The sequence below is a fragment of the Triticum aestivum genome, chromosome 3D (genome assembly GCF_018294505.1).
Source record: "Triticum aestivum cultivar Chinese Spring chromosome 3D, IWGSC CS RefSeq v2.1, whole genome shotgun sequence".
Taxonomy (NCBI): Eukaryota; Viridiplantae; Streptophyta; class Magnoliopsida; order Poales; family Poaceae; genus Triticum; species Triticum aestivum.
Genome location: NC_057802.1, coordinates 538,591,367 through 538,611,687, shown reverse-complemented (window position 1 = coordinate 538,611,687; position 20,321 = coordinate 538,591,367).

Below are 20,321 nucleotides of genomic sequence, written 5' to 3'. Positions count from 1 at the left end.
GCCATAAGAAAAAATACCTATTGGTCATGGTGGATAAATCCACCAAATGGATAGAAGCCAAACCAGTTAAAACGGCCGAGTCCGGACCAGTGATAGACTTCATATCCGGGGTTGTACACCGTTACGGCGTCCCCCACAGCATCATCACCGATAACGGCTCGAACTTTACAGCCGACGAGGTAAAAACTTGGTGCAGCAACATGGGCATTAAGCTCGATTATGCCTCTGTCTATCACCCCCAAACAAACGGTCAAGTCGAGCGAGCAAATGGTCTTATCATGAGCGGCATTAAACCCAGATTAGTGCGATCCTTGAAGGAATCAGATACGCACTGGGTCGAGGAGCTCGACTCCGTACTATGGGGGCTGCGGACCACGCCGAATCGCACTACCGGATACACACCGTTTTTTATGGTGTACGGCGCAGAGGCGGTACTGCCCTGCGACATCATTCATGACTCACCTCGAGTGCGCATGTACGAAGAGAAAGAAGCCGAGCTTGATCGGCAGGACAGTTTGGACGCCCTGGAGGAGGAGCGTGACGTGGCAAAAGCCCGCTCCGCATTCTATCAGCAACAGGCTCGACGGTATCAAAGCAGAGAAGTACGGGCCAAAACTTATAACGTTGGCGAACTCGTTCTACGCCTACCAGAGAAGAAAAAGGACAAGCTCAAGCCCAAATGGGAAGGTCCCTTCATTATTGACAAAGTTCTGACCGGTGGAGCGTACCGTCTGCGGGATGCATCGGACAATCGACTCGAGCCAAACCCATGGAACGCAGCCAGACTCCGAAGGTTCTACGCCTAGTGCCGGACTCTGTGTTCGTCTCCTTACCTCCGTCAATTTTTATATATATCCGTTATCTGTCTTTTCTTTCTTTCTTTCTTCCCTTTTTCTTCACGGCCTTAAAAGGTTAAAATGTGTCTTGACTACACAATCTTGACGCGCTAGGCGTGCTCATTATACCTGGGGGCTTCTTATACAGAAGCTTAATATAACTATGTTCCGGGCTCTATGCCCCCGCACATGTGTTACTTTTCCACATGTACCTTTTCTTCGCCATTATATGCATCGATATGACTTAAGTTTTGGCCAAGCTGGGTTGCCTGGCTCTTGTGTTTATGCCCTACGTTCCCGTTAATTCGGCTAGGGCATAAGGGGAGCACCTCTGCGATTGTTACTGCCGGGTCAGCCGGATGTGTACCTCAGACTGGGTGAAGCCGAAAGCTAGCGTTCTTAAGGGAATATTCGGTCGGTGAACAAAAGATGACTTTTACTTATTTCAATACATGCCCCCAGATGTTTATATCCTGCGTCTCTTTTCGCAGTTCGGACATGCACATTAATGCATGCGTACCCAGGGAAAGGAACCCTTAACGGAACTATTCTCCCTGGAAGATGTTTCTTACTATCCATGTAATATAACATAGCTAGTTGGGTACTTGTCTGTTCAAGCACTTATGACCCCTACGCCTGGTTTCCACGCGTACCCCGGTTTTTACATAACTGAGCGGGTATTCGGATACACTCCGGACTGTCGGGTCCGGAGGTCGAAGCGAAAAGGTCCGCCATGACAAATGATTTACAATCCGGCTAGGGACAATATATGTCACTTGAAGTACACAGTCACTTAGACTGACTAAATTCTTCTTCTATACCATCCAACAGGCTGTCTAGCCTACAATCCTGTTGGGAATACTTTGCGGCTAATTTCACCTGGTCATACACCAAACTGACGGGGATCTCTTTCCCATCAGACCCCACAGGTCCGACCTCGGCCATGTGGTTCGGGTCAGCCTTGGTATATCGAGTCTTCACCATGGCCCAGGCTTCCCTTGCACCTTGTCGGCAGGCAGATATCTTCCATAATCGGAAGCGCCGCCGCGCTCCCTTGAGCATCTCTACGAGCTCCCCCATGCCTCCTGACAGGGAGGCGGATGGCCACAAGGCCTGGGCAATGCCCTGCATCACCTGCCGAACTTGTTCGTGCAGTTGTGAGAGCTCTGGCAGAAGATCACCCGCAGACCCGGGCATCTCCTCTGCGGGACGACCCGTCAGCATACCTACAGATATAACCCTATTAGCCGGTTTCTTTGCCGAACTGTATAAAAGTTCGTTCAAGCACTTACTAAAAATGCCGCGTCGAAGCCTCTTATTCTCCTTTACGGAGTCAGCAAGCTAGGCCCAAACATCTTTCAGATCAACGCCCAGCCGGGTATTGGCATCTTGGAGATCGTTTTCTCCCGCCTAACCTGCGTAAGCACGCGCTCGCCAGCCTCTAGCTGTCGTTGAGCATGTTGCTCATCCCCCCGTACGACCTTCGGATTCACTCCGGGATCATCTGCAGAATCTATTGTTAGATTTGCATGCATGCCGAATACTAACTGGTACATGTCATTCTTTTCGATAGAAACAAGTGTTACCAGATGGGGCCTTCTCGGACTCCTTCATTGCGGCAGCTGCGGCCCGTAGCTGGGCTTTGCGCTCCTCCAGCTCTTGAGACAACTGTGTATTCTTCTCCGTAAGAACCTACGCAAACAATGATCCTTAAATCACTTGTGCCAACTGTTTCAAGTCTCAGGGGCTACTGATATACATAATTATTAGATTTTCTTACCTGTATATCCTTTACATACTGGTCCGTGGCTCTGGCAAGACCATTTTGAGCAGCTCGGATGTACGCGTCTCCTGAGTTGAAGGCATCGAACACCTCTTCATAGAAACAAGGATCGCGGAGTACGGCCCGGCGACGCCTGTGATTCATGGCACTCTCCAGTTCGGAATTCGTAGCGGACAGCCTATCCGCATCCTCTGTAGGAGGAACATCCGGTGTTGGCCCCACGTTAGCGTCTGCCTCTAAGTCTGGCTCTGGAGCCCGGCTGGTGGAGGCGTGGCCGGCAGGCTCTCCGGATATGGTCCGGCGAGCGTTTTTCCTGCCACGAACCATGGACGTTATTATATTTTAAAAGACGACAACCACGGAGCGGGGTTCTTTTTCATACCTCTGCGACGACGTCTCAGTCCTGACCGCCTTCCTTTTGAGCCTACCCGGCTTCGGTACCCCTTGTTGGTGAGTCACCGCGGGTTCGGCATGGCGTCCCGAGGGCCTTCCCTGTAAGACACCATATGTGTGCGATGGGTGAGGTGCAAAAAAGGGATCCTTCTCGGAAGTTGGGACTCCGGTTTTACTTGCATGCGATGCGGGGAGCAGTCCAGGATAGTCGGCTATGATGGCCACCTAGGCACCGTCACAACTTAACTGATGGAACGTCCTGTCGGTGAGCTCCACAGATATGTCCGGATCTTCTTCGAGTCCGGGGTCGAGGGCCCGGTCAGGGTCCTCTGGCTGTGGAGACGGGCTGTCGACCTCCCTCACAGCTTTTCACAGTTCCTGCTATGAAATAGCAAGGTAAATATTTATGATGAAAGAATGCGGGAAGGTCTGGATTAAAAGATAGCAGCTCACCCAGTTTGGGGGGTTGTACATGGAGAATCCATCCCATGGCTTAATCCGGATGAACTCCTCTTCCTCTCCTCTATATAAATCGGACAGTATTCTCGCTAGAGCAGCGATGGAGTCTGGACCTTTACGACCGCAGCGGGTGGCATCGTCTTCTCCGTTGAAGTGCCACATGGGTTGTCCCCGATATTGAAGTGGCTGCACCCCCCGCATTATACATATTGACATAACCTCGATTATTGTCAATCCTGATTTGGCCAGCGTTTTTATCCGGCCCATCAGGTAAAGGACCTCTCTGTTATCTTCCTCCTGGGGGCTCCGAGGGCGCCAGCTGCGGCGTTTCTTCAAAGGGGCGTTATTGAACTCAGGAAGGCCCATCCGAATAGGGTCCGGAAGGGGGACGTCCTCCATATAAAACCACTCCGAAGGCCAGCCTTCGGATGTCTTCTTCGGAGTACCGGACAGGTATCCGGTCCCGGCGATGCGCCATATTTCGGCTCCGCCCACTTGATATATTGACCCCTCCTGTGTACGGGGTACGAGGCAGAATAGCCTCTTCCATAGCTCGAAATGAGCTTCGCAGCCCAGAAACAGCTCGCAAAGGGCGACGTAGCCAGCGATGTGTAATATGGAGGCGGGAGTAAAGTTATGCAGCTGGAGGCCGTAGAACTCCAGGAGCCCGCGGAGGAACGGATGGATTGGAAATCCAAGTCCCCTTAATAAGTAAGGGACAAGGCATACCCGCTCCCCCATGGATGGGTTGGGAAAGCTCTCCGCTTGCTCCCCGCCGTTGTAAGTGGCTAGTCCGGCTCGGACGGGGACCATATACGCAGGAGGGAGAAACCCCTGGGTCTGTAACTCTACTAATTGGCTGTGGGGGACGGAACACTTCTTCCAATTGCCTGGCTTAGTGCTACGGGAGCGAGAGGAGGAGCTGCGATGGCCGGCCATGATGGGATGGGCTTTTCCGGGCACGCTCCGATGGATACTCGCTGTGGGAGGATGGTGTGATCTGGATCTGAGGATCCCCGGCTCTTTAAATAGACGATTTACTCACATGGTTAGGGTGGCAAGTGTAAAAATGCCCCGACTTCTCGCATTCGCTCGACACGTGGAAGATGGCCATTATTAGGCGCAGAAGCCAAGGAGTGCAAAATTCATGGGAAGACGGACACTACTCGACAGGTACTCGGAATTTGGAGAAGAACCTGCCTTGCAACGCCGAAGACAATCTGCGCGCCGGACTCATCGTCATTGAAGCCTGGTTCAGGGGCTACTGAGGGAGTCCTGGATTAGGGGGTCCTCGGACAGCCGGACTATATACTTTGGCCGGACTGTTGGACTATGAAGATACAAGATTGAAGACTTCGTCCCGTGTCCGGGTGGGACTCTCCTTTGCGTGGAAGGCAAGCTTGGCAATTCGGATGTGTAGATCTCCTCCCTTGTAACCGACTCTGTGTAACCCTAGCCCCCTCCGGTGTCTATATAAACCGGAGGGTTTAGTCCGTAGGACAACAACAATCATAATCATAGGCTAGCTTCTAGGGTTTAGCCTCTACGATCTCGTGGTAGATCAACTCTTGTAATACTCATATCATCAAGATCAATCAAGCAGGAAGTAGGGTATTACCTCCATCGAGAGGGCCCGAACCTGGGTAAACATTGTGTCCCCCGCCTCCTGTTACCATCCGCCTTAGACGCACAGTTCGGGACCCCCTACCCGAGATCCGCCGGTTTTGACACCGACAATCCCTCGGCCAACTATAGCTCATAGCGTTGTGCAGTTGCGGTGGACGACGACTCGGGTATCGGCCCTCGGCATGAATGGATGATTCACTTGCAGGTTGATGGTGGCATGGGGTGGCAGACAGAGACGCCGCTTCGCGCGCTGGTGGAGAGGTGTTTTGGCGCCCACGGAGTACGAATGCAGGGACGACGGGGGCGGGAGGTTTTCTAGTGGAGAACCTGCTTGTGCTGAGACCTGCGTTTGATTTGGTTTTTTGAAAGATGGACGCGCTATTGTTTTAATTTGGGAAAGTACAAACTTTACCCCCCCTCTTAAATTTCGGACCTACTGCGGGTCGGGGTAGGATGGTAATCCCAGGTGTCGTAAATAGTGGGCGGCAGCGATTTCGGCCGCACGCATGTGTGCTTAGGCAGCCATTGTGTATGAATGTTTTTTGGAGGCGGTTGCGTGGCGTCTAGATGAAGCTACAAACCTACCCCGGTTTAGACCTTTGGACGTCGGGCCGGTAGGTTTCACGGTCGGAGTTAGAAATGTAATTTCCTTCTACTACCAAACATTGGTCTCACGCGGTTTCGGGTGAGTAGAGGCTCTTTTGGCGCTTCATTCGAAATTTTGAAACAGAAGCATTCACGTTTAGAGTACTCTTGAACTTTGAGGATTGACCTAAATATACAACATTAAATTTGACCTTGTATGTTTGAAAACCACATTAAATTATCCGCTTATTTTTGAAATTTTGACACTTGAAAACCCTATAACTACGATTATTTTGGAATGGAGGAGCTAAATTTGAATCTATTTTGTACACGACTATATATGCTATTATGTACAAAATCAGAGCAAAGGTTCGTGCCCCCATAACTTACGTATGATTTACAAATGCCATGATATCGAATTCAAATAATTGAATGGACTTCATGTTGAATTCAATTTGTTAAACCACCTTAAGTTGAATTCAAATGTATGCTAGTTCATAGCTTGCTATTTATAATGTTCATTGTGTAACTTTCGAATGTATAATGTGCTTTACACACACAACATGAACTATACTCACGTTTATATTCGATTGCTAAAGTAATGCATTGTCTGGAGTTCAAAATACTAACTATGTGGATCAATTATGTCGAATAATAACATAGACATGCTCAAATTCGATGGAATCTAGATGTCTGATGGATCAATGACCGTTCCTTACGCGAATTGCAAATATCATGATCCCATCCTAATATTTGGATACAATTTATATATTTAATCAAATGTGTACATTAGTCTTTTACGTGTAGTTTCACTCTCCATCGGTGGTCTCTCACACATGCTCACACACTCTCTCCTGAGGTGTCTTTCTCGCAGACATGCTCTCGATATAACCCTCCCTCCCTCTCGTAACCATTTACGACTATTTTCACTAACCTTTATCACAAGCACTCTTCCTCTCACAAGCATACACATGCACAATCCCCATCGACCCTTTCTATATACATAGACCTGCCTACGTGTCTCCTGTACGCACATTATCTTTAGGCCTATCTCTCACGCATTGTCTCACACCTCTCTTCCTAATTGATGAGTATGATTCTAGCAGAGCATTCTGTAGGATGCCCCTTAAAGTTAGGTTGGATGAATAGTAATATTAGAGATAAAAGGTTACCTTAGTCCAATACCTAGGGTTACAAATCCTAGCCAGCTTTGTCAGTAGACACAGAGTCCTTCACAATTCTACTATCGTTGTCTTGTACGAAAAGTCATCCATGGGTCTCCCTAAATGCGTCAGGGGCTGACCAATGTGGCGCAGGACGGAACCGAACCAAGGGCCTCACTGTCAGTGTCAAAACCGGTGGATTTCGGGTAGGGGGTCCCGAACTGTGCGTCTAAGGCGGATGGTAACAGGAGGCGGGGTACACAATGTTTTCCCAGGTTAAGGTCCTCTCGATGGAGGTAATACCCTACTTCCTGCTTGATTGATCTTGATGATATGAGTATTACAAGAGTTGATCTACCACGAGATCGTAGAGGCTAAACCCTAGAAGCTAGCCTATGATTATGATTGTTGTTGTCCTACGGACTAACCCCTCCGGTTTATATGGACACCGGAGGGGGCTAGGGTTACACAGAGTCGGTTACAAGGGAGGAGATCTACAGATCCGAATTGCCAAGCTTGCCTTCCACGCCAAGGAGAGTCCCACCCGGACACGGGACGAAGTCTTCAATCTTGTATCTTCATAGTCCAACAGTCCGGCCAAAGGATATAGTCCGGCTGTCCGAGGACCCCCTAATCCAGGACTCCCTCAGTAGCCCCCGAACCAGGCTTCAATGACGATGAGTCCGGCGCGCAGATTCTCTTCGGCGTTGCAAGGCGGGTTCTTCTCCAAATTCTGAGTACCTGTCGAGTAGTGTCCGACTTCCCATGAATGTTGCACTCCTTGGCTTTTGCGCCTAATAATGGCTATCCTCCACGTGTCGAGCGAATGCGAGAAGTCGGGGCATTTTTACAATTGCCACCCTAACCATGTAAGTAAATCGTCTATTTAAAGAGGCAGGGATCCTCAGATCCAGATCACACCATCCTCCCACAGCGAGTATCCATCGGAGCGTGCCCGGAAAAGTCCATCCCATCATGGCCGGCCATTGCAGCTCCTCCTCTCGCTCCCGTAGCCCTAAGCCAGGCAATTGGAAGAAGTGTTCCGTCCCTCACGGCCAATTAGTAGAGCTACAGACCCAGGGATTCCTCCCTCCAGCGTATATGGTCCCCGTTTGAGATGGACTCGCCACCTACAACAGCGGGGAGCAAGCGGAGAGCTTTCCCAACCCATCCATGGGGGAGCGGGTATGCCTTGTCCCTTACTTATTAAGGGGGCTCGGATTTCCAATCCATCCGTTCCTCCACGGGCTCCTAGAGTTCTACGGCCTCTAGCTGCATAACTTTACTCCCGCCTTCATATTACACATCGCTGGCTACGTCGCCCTTTGAGAGCTGTTTTTGCGTTGCGAAGCTCATTTCGAGCTATGGAAGAGGCTATTCTGCCTCGTACCCCGTACACAGGAGGGGTCAATATATCAAGTGGGCGGAGCCGAGATATGGCGCATCGCCGGGACCGGATACCTATCCGGTACTCCGAAGAAAACCTCCGAAGACTGGCCTTCGGAGTGGTTTTATATGGAGGCCGTCCCCCTTCCGGAACCTATTCGGATGGGCCTTCCTGAGTTCGACAACGCTACCTTGAAGAAACGCCGCAGCTGGCACCCTCCGAGCCCCCAGGAGGAAGATAACGGAGAAGTCCTTTTCCTGATGGGCCGGATAAAGACGCTAGCCAAATCATGATTGACAATAATCGAGGTTATGTCAATATGTATAATGCGGGGGGTACAGCCACTTTAATATCGGGGACAACCCATATGGCACTTCAATGGAGAAGACGATGCCGCCCGCTGCGGTCGTAAGGGACCGGACTCAGTCGCTGCTCTAGCGAAAATTCTGTCCGATTTGTACAAAGGAGAGGAAGAGGAGTTCATCCGCATTAAGCCACGGGATGGATTCTCCATGTACAACCCCCAAGCTGGGTGAGCTGCTACTTTTTACTCCAAACCTTCCCGCATTCTTCGTCATAAGTATTTACCTTGCCATTTCATAGCAGGAACTGCAAAAAGCTATGAGGGAGGTCCACAGCCCGCCTCCTCAATCAGAGGACCCAGACCGGGCCCTCGACTCCGGACTCGAAGAAGATCCGGACACATTTGTGGAGCTTATTCACAGGACGTTCTATCAATTAAGCTGCGACGGTGCCATGGTGGCCATCATAGCCGATTATCCTGGACTACTCCCTGCATCGCATGTAAGTAAAACCGGAGTCCCAACTTCCGAGAAGGATCCCTTTTTCTGCACTTCACCTACCGCACACATATGGTGTCTTACAGGGAAGGCCCTCGGGACGCCATGCCGAACCCATAGTGACTCACCAACAAGGGGCACCGAAGCCGGGTAGGCTTAAAAGGAAGGCGGTCAGGACCGAGACGCCGTCGCAGAGGTATGAAAAATAACCCCGCTCCGTGGTTGTCGTCTTTTAAAATATAATAACACCCATGTTTCCTAGTAGGAAAAACGCTCGCCGAACTATATCCGGAGAGGTTGCCGGCCACGCCTCCACCAGTCGGGCTCCAGAGCCGGACTTAGAGGCGGACGCTAACATGGGGCCAACACCGGATGTTCCTCCTACAGAGGATGCGGATAGGCTGTCCGCTACGAATTCCGAAGTCGAGAGCGCCATGAATCACAGGTATCGTCGGGCCGTACTCCGCGACGCTTGTTTCTCCCAAGAGGCGTTCGATGCCTTCAACTCAGGAGACACATACATCCGAGCTGCTCAAAATTTTCTTGCCAGAGCCACGGACCAGTATGTAAAGGATATACAGGTAAGAAAATCTAATAATTATGTATATCAGTAGCCCCTGAGACTTGAAACAGTTGACACAACTGATTTAAGGTTCATTATTTGTGCAGGTTCTCACGGAGAAGAATACTCAATTGTCTCGAGAGCTGGAAGAGTGCAAAGCCCAGCTACAGGCCGCAGTTGCCGCAATGAAGGAGTCCGAGAAGGCCCCCTCTGGTAACACTTGTCTCTATCAAAAATAATGACATGTACCGGTTAGTATGCGGCATGCATGCAAATCTAACAATAGATTCTGCAGATGATCCCGGAATGAATCCGGAGGTCGTGTGAGGGGATGAGCAACATGCTCAACGACAGTTAAAGGCTGGCGAGCGCGTGCTTACATGGGTTAGGCGGGAGAAAAACGATCTCCAAGACGCCAATACCCGGCTGGGCGTTGAACTGAAAGATGTTCGAGCCCAACTTGCTGACTCCGTAAAGGAGAATAAGAGGCTTCGACGCGACATTTTCAGTAAGTGCTTGAACGAACTTTTAAAGAGTTCGGCGAAGAAACCGACTAACAGAGTTATATCTGTAGGTATGCCGACGGGTCGTCCCGCGGAGGAGATGCCCGGGTCTGCGGGTGATCTTCTGCCAGAGCTCCTACAACTGCACGAACAAGTGCGGCAGGTGATGCAGGGCATTGCCCAAGCCTTGTGGCCATCCGCCTCCCTGCCAGGAGGCATGGGGGAGCTCGTAGAGATGCTCAGGGGAGCGCGGCGGCACTTCCGGTTATGGAAGATATCAGCCTGCCGACAAGGTGCAAGGGAAGCCTGGGCCATGGTGAAGACGCGATATACCAAGGCTGACCCGAACCACATGGCCGAGGTCGAACCTGTGGGGCCTGATGGGAAAGAGATCCCCGTCAGTTTGGTGTATGACCAAGTTAAATTAGCCGCAAAGTATTCCCAACAGGATTGTAGGCTAGACAGCCTGTTGGATGGTATAGAAGAAGAATTTAGTCAGTCTAAGTGACTGTGTACTTCAAGTGACATGTATTGTCCCTAGCCGGATTGTAAATCATTTGTCATGGCGGACCTTTTCGCTTCGACCTCTGGACCCGACAGTCCGGAGTGTATCCGAATACCCGCTCAGTTATGTAAAAACCGGGGTACGCGTGAAAACCAGGCGTAGGGGTCATAAGTGCTTGAACAGACAAGTACCCAACTAGCTATGTTATATTACATGGATAGTAAGAAACATCTTCCAGGGAGAATAGTTCCGTTAAGGGTTCCTTTCCCTGGGTACGCATGCATTAATGTGCATGTCCGAACTGCGAAAAGAGACGCAGGATATAAACATCTGGGGGCATGTATTACAATAAATAAAAGTCATCTTTTGTTCACCGACCGAATATTCCCTTAAGAACGCTAGCTTTCGGCTTCACCCAGTCTGAGGTACACATCCGGCTGACCCGGCAGTAACAATCGCAGAGGTGCTCCCCTTATGCCCTAGCCGAATTAACGGGAACGTAGGGCATAAACACAAGAGCCAGGCAACCCAGCTTGGCCAAAACTTAAGTCATATCGATGCATATAATGGCGAAAAAAGGTACATGTGGAAAAGTAACACATGTGCGGGGGCATAGAGCCCGAAACATAGCTATATTAAGCTTCTGTATAAGAAGCCCCCAGGTATAATGAGCACGCCTAGCGCGTCAAGATTGTGTAGTCAAGACACATTTTAGCCTTTTAAGGCCTTGAAGAAAAAGGGAAGAAAGAAAGAAAGAAAAGACAGATAACGGATATATAAAAAATTGACGGAGGTAAGGAGACGAACATAGAGTCCGGCACTAGGCGTAGAACCTGCGGAGTCTGGCTGCATTCGATGGGTTTGGATCGAGTCGATTGTCCGATGCATCCCGCAGACGGTACGCTCCACCGGTCAGAACTTGGTCAATAACGAAGGGACCTTCCCATTTGGGCTTGAGCTTGTTCTTTTTCTTCTCCGGTAGGCGGAGAACGAGTTCGCCAACGTTATAAGTTTTGGCCCGTACTTCTCTGCTTTGATACCTTCGAGCCTGTTGCTGATAGAATGCGGAACGAGCTTTTGCCACATCACGCTCCTCCTCCAGGGCGTCCAGATTGTCCTGCCGATCAAGCTCGGCTTCTTTCTCTTCGTTCATGCGCACTCGAGGTGAGTCATGAATTATGTCGCAGGGCAGTACCGCCTCTGCGCCGTACACCATAAAGAACGGTGTGTATCCGGTAGTGCGATTCGGCGTGGTCCGCAGCCCCCATAGTACGGAGTCGAGCTCCTCTACCCAGTGCGTATCGGATTCCTTCAAGGATCGCACTAATCTGGGTTTAATGCCGCTCATGATAAGACCATTTGCTCGCTCGACTTGACCGTTAGTTTGCGGGTGATAGACAGAAGCATAATCGAGCTTAATGCCCATGTTGCTGCACCAAAGTTTTACCTCGTCGGCTGTAAAGTTCGAGTCGTTATCGGTGATGATGCTGTGGGGGACGCCATAACGGTGTACAACCCCGGATATGAAGTCTATCACTGGTCCGGACTCAGCCGTTTTAACTGGTTTGGCTTCTATCCATTTGGTGAATTTATCCACCATGACCAATAGGTATTTTTTCTTATGGCTTCCCCCTTTAAGGGGTCCGACCATATCAAGCCCCCAGACCGCAAAGGGCCAAGTGATGGGGATTGTTTGGAGAGCGGTAGGTGGCATATGGCTTTGGTTTGCAAAAAGCTGGCAACCGACGCAACGTTGAACGAGGTCCTGTGCGTCTGCTCGGGCCGTCGGCCAGTAAAAACCTGTACGGAAGGCCTTGCTTACAAGGGCCCGAGCTGCGGCGTGGTGGCCGCCAAGTCCAGCATGAATTTCTGCCAAAAGTTGCCGTCCTTCCTCTTCGGAGATGCACCTTTGAAGGACTCCGGTAGCGCTTTTCTTATAAAGCTCTCCCTCGTGGACCTTGTAGGCTTTAGACCGCCGCACAATGCAACGTGCCTCGTTTGGGTCCTCAGGTAGTTCCTGCCTAGTTAGGTAGGCCAAGAAGGGTTCTGTCCACGGGGCGATGACAGCCATAATCACGTGGGCGGAAGGTGTTATTTCGGTGGCAGAGCCTCCGATTACGTCAGAGTGTACGGTATCTGGTGTTTGGCCAAGTCCGGACTGTTGTTGCCGGTCTCTCCTTCCCATACCACGGATGGCTTAAACAGCCTTTCCAAGAAGATATTGGGTGGGACAGGGTCGCGCTTAGCGCCGATGCGGGCGAGGATATCCGCCGCTTGATTGTTTTCTCGGACCACATGGTGGAATTCAAGCCCCTCGAACCGAGCTGACATTTTGAGGACGGCGTTGCGGTAAGCCGCCATTTTTGGGTCCTTGGCGTCAAAGTCTCCATTTATTTGAGATATTGCGAGGTTCGAATCCCCACGCACCTCTAGGCGTTGAATGCCCATGGAGACTGCTATCCGGAGACCATGCAACAGGGCCTCATATTCTGCTGCATTGTTGGAGTCTGTGTATAATATTTGGAGTACGTATTGGACTGTATCTCCGGTGGGGGATGTCAGGACGACGCCTGCCCCCAGACCAGCCAGCATCTTTGAACCGTCAAAGTGCATGATCCAATTGGAGTACGCGCCGTACTCTTTAGGGAGTTCGGCTTCCGTCCATTCGGCGACGAAATCGGCCAGTACTTGCGACTTAATGGCTCGCCGTGGTTTATATGTTATGTCGAACGGGAGGAGCTCGATAGCCCATTTAGCAATCCGGCCCGTGGCATCGCGGTTATTTATTATGTCGTTGAGTGGTACTTCCGAGGCCACCGTAATTGAACACTCTTGAAAGTAGTGTCGTAATTTCCGGGATGCCATGAAGACCGCGTATGCTATCTTTTGATAATGTGGGTACCGTGATTTGCATGGAGTGAGGACAGTGGATACATAGTATACCGGCTTTTGAAGCGGGAACTTATGTCCGTCCGTCTCTCGTTCGACGACGAGCACCGCGCTTACAACTTGGTGTGTTGCCGCTATATATAACAGCATTGGTTCGCCGACATTTGGCGCGGCCAAGATTGGGTTGGTGGCCAAAACGGCTTTTATTTCTTCCAATCCGGCCGTGGCCGCATCCATCCACTCGAAGTGTTCGGTGCGTCGAAGAAGGCGATAAAGGGGTAGTGCCTTTTCTCCTAATCGGGAGATAAAGCGGCTTAAGGCAGCCACGCATCCAGTTAATTTCTGGATTTGCTTGAGGTCTGTTGGGATAGCCAACTGTGACAGAGCTCGGATTTTAGCCGGATTTGCTTCAATTCCTCTACTGGAGACGATGAAGCCCAAGAGCTTTCCGGCGGGCACGCCGAAAACGCATTTTTCCGGATTGAGCTTGATGTCATATGTTCGGAGATTGTCGAACGTGAGCCTCAAGTCGTCTATTAAGGATTCGATGTGTCTGGTTTTAATGACCACGTCGTCTACGTATGACTCCACTGTTTTGCCAATTTGTGTTTCCAGGCATGTCTGAATCATGTGTTGATAGGTTGCACCGGCGTTTTTGAGCCCGAAAGGCATGGTGTTAAAACAGAAGGGGCCGTATGGAGTGATAAATGCCGTTGCGGCTTGATCGGACTCCGCCATCTTAATTTGATGGTATCCGGAGTATGCGTCGAGGAAACACAATGAGTCATGTCCTGCAGTAGCGTCGATAATTTGATCGATGCGGGGGAGGGGGAAGGGATCCTTGGGGCAAGCCTTGTTAAGGTCCTTGAAATCGACACATAGGCGCTAGGATTTGTCCTTCTTTGGTACCATCACCAGGTTTGCTAGCCAGTCCGGATGTTTTATTTCTCTAATGAATCCGGCCTCAAGTAACTTGGCTAGCTCCTCTCCCATGGCTTGTCGCTTAGGCTCAGAGAAACGCCGAAGAGTCTGCTTGACCGGCTTGAACCCCTTTAGAATGTTAAGGCTATGCTCGGCCAGCCTGCGTGGGTTCCTGGCATGTCTGAAGGATGCCAGGCGAAGATGTCCCAATTCTCGCGCAAGAACTCCCGTAGTGCAGCGTCTACTGTGGGGTTTAACTGTGCCCCGATGGATGCTGTTTTTGTAGGGTCCGTTGGGTGGACTTGGAATTTGACTATTTCATCCGCTGGTTTAAAAGAGGTGGACTTGGGTCTTTTGTCGAGTATCACGTCGTCCCTGTCCACTGTGGAGCGCAGCGCGGTTAGTTCTTCGGCCGCAAGGGCTTCGGATAACGCCTCGAGGGCTAGTGCGGCGGTTTTATTTTCGGCGCGGAGTGCTATGTCCGGATCACTAGCTAGAGTGATGATTCCATTGGGCCCGGGCATTTTGAGCTTCATGTACCCGTAATGGGGTATAGCTTGGAAGATCGTGAATGCCTCCCGCCCTAGAAGGGCGTGGTATCCGCTACTGAACGGGGCCACTTGGAATGTGATTTCTTCGGACCTATAATTCTCCGGCGTGCCGAATACCACATCTAGTGTGTTTTTTCCTGCACATCGTGCCTCCCGACTAGGGATGATTCCTCTGAAGGTCGTGCTGCTTTGCTCAATGCGGCTTTTGTCTATTTCCATTTTTCGAAGAGTCTCCTCATAGATGAGGTTTAATCCGCTGCCGCCGTCCATGAGCACTTTAGTAAGCCGGAAGCCGTCCACAATTGGACTAAGGACCAAGGCGGCTGGTGCTCGGGCTGTTCGGAATTTAGGTTCGTCACTGGCATTGAAGGTGATAGCCGTATCGCTCCATGGATTTATTGCTGCCACGTGGCAGACTTCGGCAAGGCTGCGGAGTGCTCGCTTACGCCTATTATTTTAGGCGAAGGTCTCGAAGACTATCAATACTGTATTGTTATTTTCCACGGGATGGTGCTCTGTTGCATTGTTGATGAGGATATCCTCGCCGCTCTTGGCCACCTGCCGGAGTACCCAACATGCTCTAAGGCTATGTGTTGGCATGGTATCCGTGTACTGTGAATTTTGCATGGCCCATTGAGCCATCCCTCCAATACGGTTCCACGCCCTGTAGTGGGCTTTTGTTTCTTTGTAATTGGATCGGGTGACTTACGAGAGTACACCCTTTTAGTTCGGACGGGGGGTTTAGTGAGAGCCGGAGGATCCCAGAATTTTGTTTGGGTTTTCCAGGCGCTTTCCATCGCACAGTACTTCTGTACTATGGCCGCCAAGTCAGCGAAGTGTGCTATGTCACGGCGACTTATGGCGTTGAGGATTCCCTTGTCCGTGCAATTTTTGCAAAAGAATGAAATTGCGTCTTCCTCGCGACAGTCCTTGACCTTGCTCATTACAAGGAGGAATCTGTCCCAATAGTGATGTACTGTCTCTTGGGGCTCTTGTCTAATGTGGGAAAGATCACATGTATCTGGGTGGGTGGGTAGATTTAGGTCCGAACCCTGACCCGATCTGAGACCCAGGGGCAGAGGAGTTTCCGAGCTTGGAAGTTCGGGCTCCGGTTTGTTACCCAATAGATCTGGCCCGCTGTCTGATTCTAGGTTCAAAGCTTGGGCCATGTCCTCCCGTAGACGGGTATCCGGCTCGGAGAGCTCGGGAATCCGGACATAGTTTGTCCTCAAGATAGAGGAAGAATCGCTGCGTTGCTCCTCCACCACCGCTATCTGATGGGTGACCGGCGGAGAGTTAATCTCCCTTTGGTCGGGTTTAAGCCCGATCCGATCATAGTCCGTAGTGACTCCCAAGGCGGCGATGCGATCCAAGAGCTCGTTCAAGGAAGAGAGCTCCATTGGATCCATCTGCTCGGCGAATTCCGAGCCGACGTGGAGGCTGTTTTCGATGACCCGAGAAGTCATCGTTGGCGCAACGGCCGAGCGGGCGGTCATGACGAAGCCTCCTAGTCGGAGAGTTTGGCCTACAGCCAGGGCTCCCCCAGAGGTGATGTTGTCCTTGACAACGAGACGAGCCATCAGGCCTTATGATGACGGCACAGTGGAACTCTCAATGAAAGCACCAATGTCGGTGTCAAAACCGGCGGATCTCGGGTAGGGGGTCCCGAACAGTGTGTCTAAGGCGGATGGTAACAGGAGGTGAGGGACACAATGTTTACCCAGGTTCGGGCCCTCTCGATGGAGGTAATACCCTACTTCCTGCTTGATTGATCTTGATGATATGAGTATTACAAGAGTTGATCTACCACGAGATCGTAGAGGCTAAACCCTAGAAGCTAGCCTATGATTATGATTGTTGTTGTCCTACGGACTAACCCCTCCGGTTTATATAGACACCGGAGGGGGCTAGGGTTACACAGAGTCGGTTACAAGGGAGGAGATCTACAGATCCGAATTGCCAAGCTTGCCTTCCACGCCAGGGAGAGTCCCACCCGGACACGGGATGCAGTCTTCAATCTTGTATCTTCATAGTCCAACAGTCCGGCGAAAGGATATAGTCCGGCTGTCCGAGGACCCCCTAATCCAGGACTCCCTCACTCACCTCTGCCCCCAGGTGTCGTTATCTTCTCACACCCACACATACCAACACAGAAACCACACAAAAAAAATTGCCTCGTGCCTCTATCCCCTCCCCCCTTGCATATACACACTCAAGGGAATCTCTCGCCGTGACATCATATTAGTCTCTCTCTCTAGACCTCTCTCATTTCTCGTGCTATCTCTCCCACACCCCCTCCCCCCGTCGGCCCCTCTATACATGCCTCTCTCGAATACGTAATACACACACATACCTCTCTAGGCCCTGCCGAATACATCAACTACACAGTCACACGTGTTACATCACGTACCCCATTGATCTAAAAATCCATCTCTTCACGTTTATTTCGCATACAACATTCCTTCCAAGTGTGGCCAAGAAATTATTTCAGAATTTCTACATATATAGAACATTACAAAGTTATATGGAGGAGTATGAACATTAATTTGCATTGCATGGTGCCCACAATGATATTTATTCCGCACTTTGAATTTTTATATTTTATACTATATATAAAGTTAGTCATAATAAAGAGAAACGAAGAGCATCTCTCTCCCCCATCGCATACACCCCCTCTAAGCCCCTTTCACGTACGCACACAAACTATCTCCAGGTCCTCTAAAAGTAAGCCCCCAGCACATTCACGCATGTTTCATCTTTCTCTCACGATATATACAGTGACGATCATTGTATTTGGAGCGAAAGCACGATACGTACATTGGACTTTAGAATCCACTCATTACGGTCACCATTTACGTTTTGTGGTTATTATACAGTCACGGGCTCACCGTACAGCTCTGTATTTGCTCAAGACACGACTAGTTGACCAGTTAAACGCTCGACGTGGCACCTCTAGTGTTGCATCACATTATCTCACTACCATTGGGCCCACCTATCGGCTTGTATCTACTCTTCTACACTCTTATCTCTACTCTTATAAAAAACAGAGTTGGTGATGATGGTGTGCCTGCCATCCTGCAATATAGGCCGTCCGATCTATATCTGACGGATATGAAGAAAACTATGGCAATTTTGCAGAAAGACACCCGCACCCCTCATCACATTTGCAGATAAGGCCTTCCCTCGTTCATCCTTATCTCCCACAGGATAAACTACTCATATAAATGCATCTTGATGTTCCGTGCAACGCACGGGCATCTCTCTACTCTTATAAAAAACCGAGTTGGTGATGATGGTGTCCCTGCCATCCTGCAATATGGACCGTCTGATCTATATCTGACGGATAGAAAGCAAACAATGACAATTTTGCAAAAAGATACCCACACCCCTCTCCACATTTGCAGATAATTAAGGACTTCCCTCGTTCATCTTTGTCTCCCACGAGATAAATGATACGTCCATTTTGCATCATGCTTTTATATCGATATTTATCGCATTATGGGTTGTTATTTCACGTTATGTCACAATACTTATGCCTATTCTCTCTTATTTTACAAGGTTTTCATAAAGAGGGAGAATGCCGGCAGCTGGAATTCTGGGCTGGAAAAGGAGCAAATATAAGAGACCTATTCTGCACAACTCCAAAAGTCCTGAAACTCCACGAAAGAAATTTTTGGAAATAATAAAAAATACTGAGCAAAGAAAATACCAGAGGGGACCCACACCCTGGGCACGAGGGTGGGGGGCGCGCTCTACCCACCTGGGCGCGCCCCCTGCCTCGTGGGCCCCCTGGTGGCCCTCCGGTGCCCATCTTCTACTATATGAAGTCTTTCGTCCGAAGAAAAATAATAAGCAAGCTTTCGGGACGAGACTCCGCCGCCACGAGGCGGAACCTTGGCGGAACCAATCTAGGGCTTTGGCGGAGCTGTTCTGCCGGGGACACTTCCCTCCGGGAGGGGGAAATCATCGCCATCGTCATCACCAACGCTCCTCTCATCGGGAGGGGGCCAATCTCCATCAACATCTTCAACAGCACCATCTCCTCTCAAACCCTAGTTCATCTCTTGTATCCAATTCTTGTCTCTAAGTGTGAGATTGGTACCTGTAGCTTGCTAGTAGTGTTGATTACTCCTTGTAGTTGATGCTAGTTGGTTTATTTGGTGGAAGATCATATGTTCAGATCCTTTATGCACATTAATACTCCTCTGATTATGAACATGAATATGCTTTGTGAGTAGTTAAGTTTGTTCCTGAGGACATGGGAGAAGTCTTGCTATTAGCAGTCATGTGAATTTGGTATTCGTTCGATATTTTGATGAGTTGTATGTTGTCTCTCCTCTAGTGGTGTTATGTGAACGTCGACTACATGACACTTCACCATTATTTGGGCCTAGAGGAAGGCATTGGGAAGTAATAAGTAGATGATGGGTTGCTAGAGTGACAGAAGCTTAAACCCTAGTTTATGCGTTGCTTCGTAAGGGGCTGATTTGGATCCATATGTTTCATGCTATGGTTAGGTTTACCTTAATACTTATTTTGTAGTTGCGGATGCTTGCAATAGGGGTTAATCATAAGTGGGATGCTTGTCCAAGTAAGGACAGCACCCAAGCACCGGTCCACCCACATATAAAATTATCAAAGTACCGAACGCGAATCATATGAACGTGATGAAAACTAGCTTGACGAAATTCCCATGTGTCCTCGGGAGCGCTTTTCTCAATATAAGAAATTGTCCAGGCTTGTCCTTTGCTACAAAAAGGATTGGGCCATCTTGCTGCACTTTATTTACTTTTGTTACCTGTTGCTCGTTACAAATTATCTTATCACAAAACTATCTGTTACCTATAATTTCAGTGCTTGCAGAGAATACCTTGCTGAAAACCGCTTATCATTTCCTTCTGCTTCTCGTTGGGTTCGACACTCTTACTTATCGAAAGGACTACGATAGATCCCCTATACTTGTGGGTCATGAAGACTCTTTTCTGGCGCCATTGCCGGGGAGTGAAGCGCCTTTGGTAGCTGGAATTTGGTAAGGAGAAATTTATATAGTGTGCTGAAATTTACTGTCACTGGTTACTATGGAAAGTAATCCTCTGAGGGGCTTGTTCGGGGTATCTTCACCCCGACCAGTAGAGCAAATGGTTGCTCCTCAACCTACTGAACATACTGAAAATGAAAATGTCTACTTTGAAATTCCTTCGGGTATGATAGAAAAACTGCTAGCTAATCCTTTTGCAAGAGATGGAACATTACATCCTGATGAGCACCTAATCTATGTGGATGAACTTTGTGGATTATTTAAGCTTGCAGGTATGCCCGATGATGTTATCAAGAAGAAGGTCTTCCTTTTATCTTTGA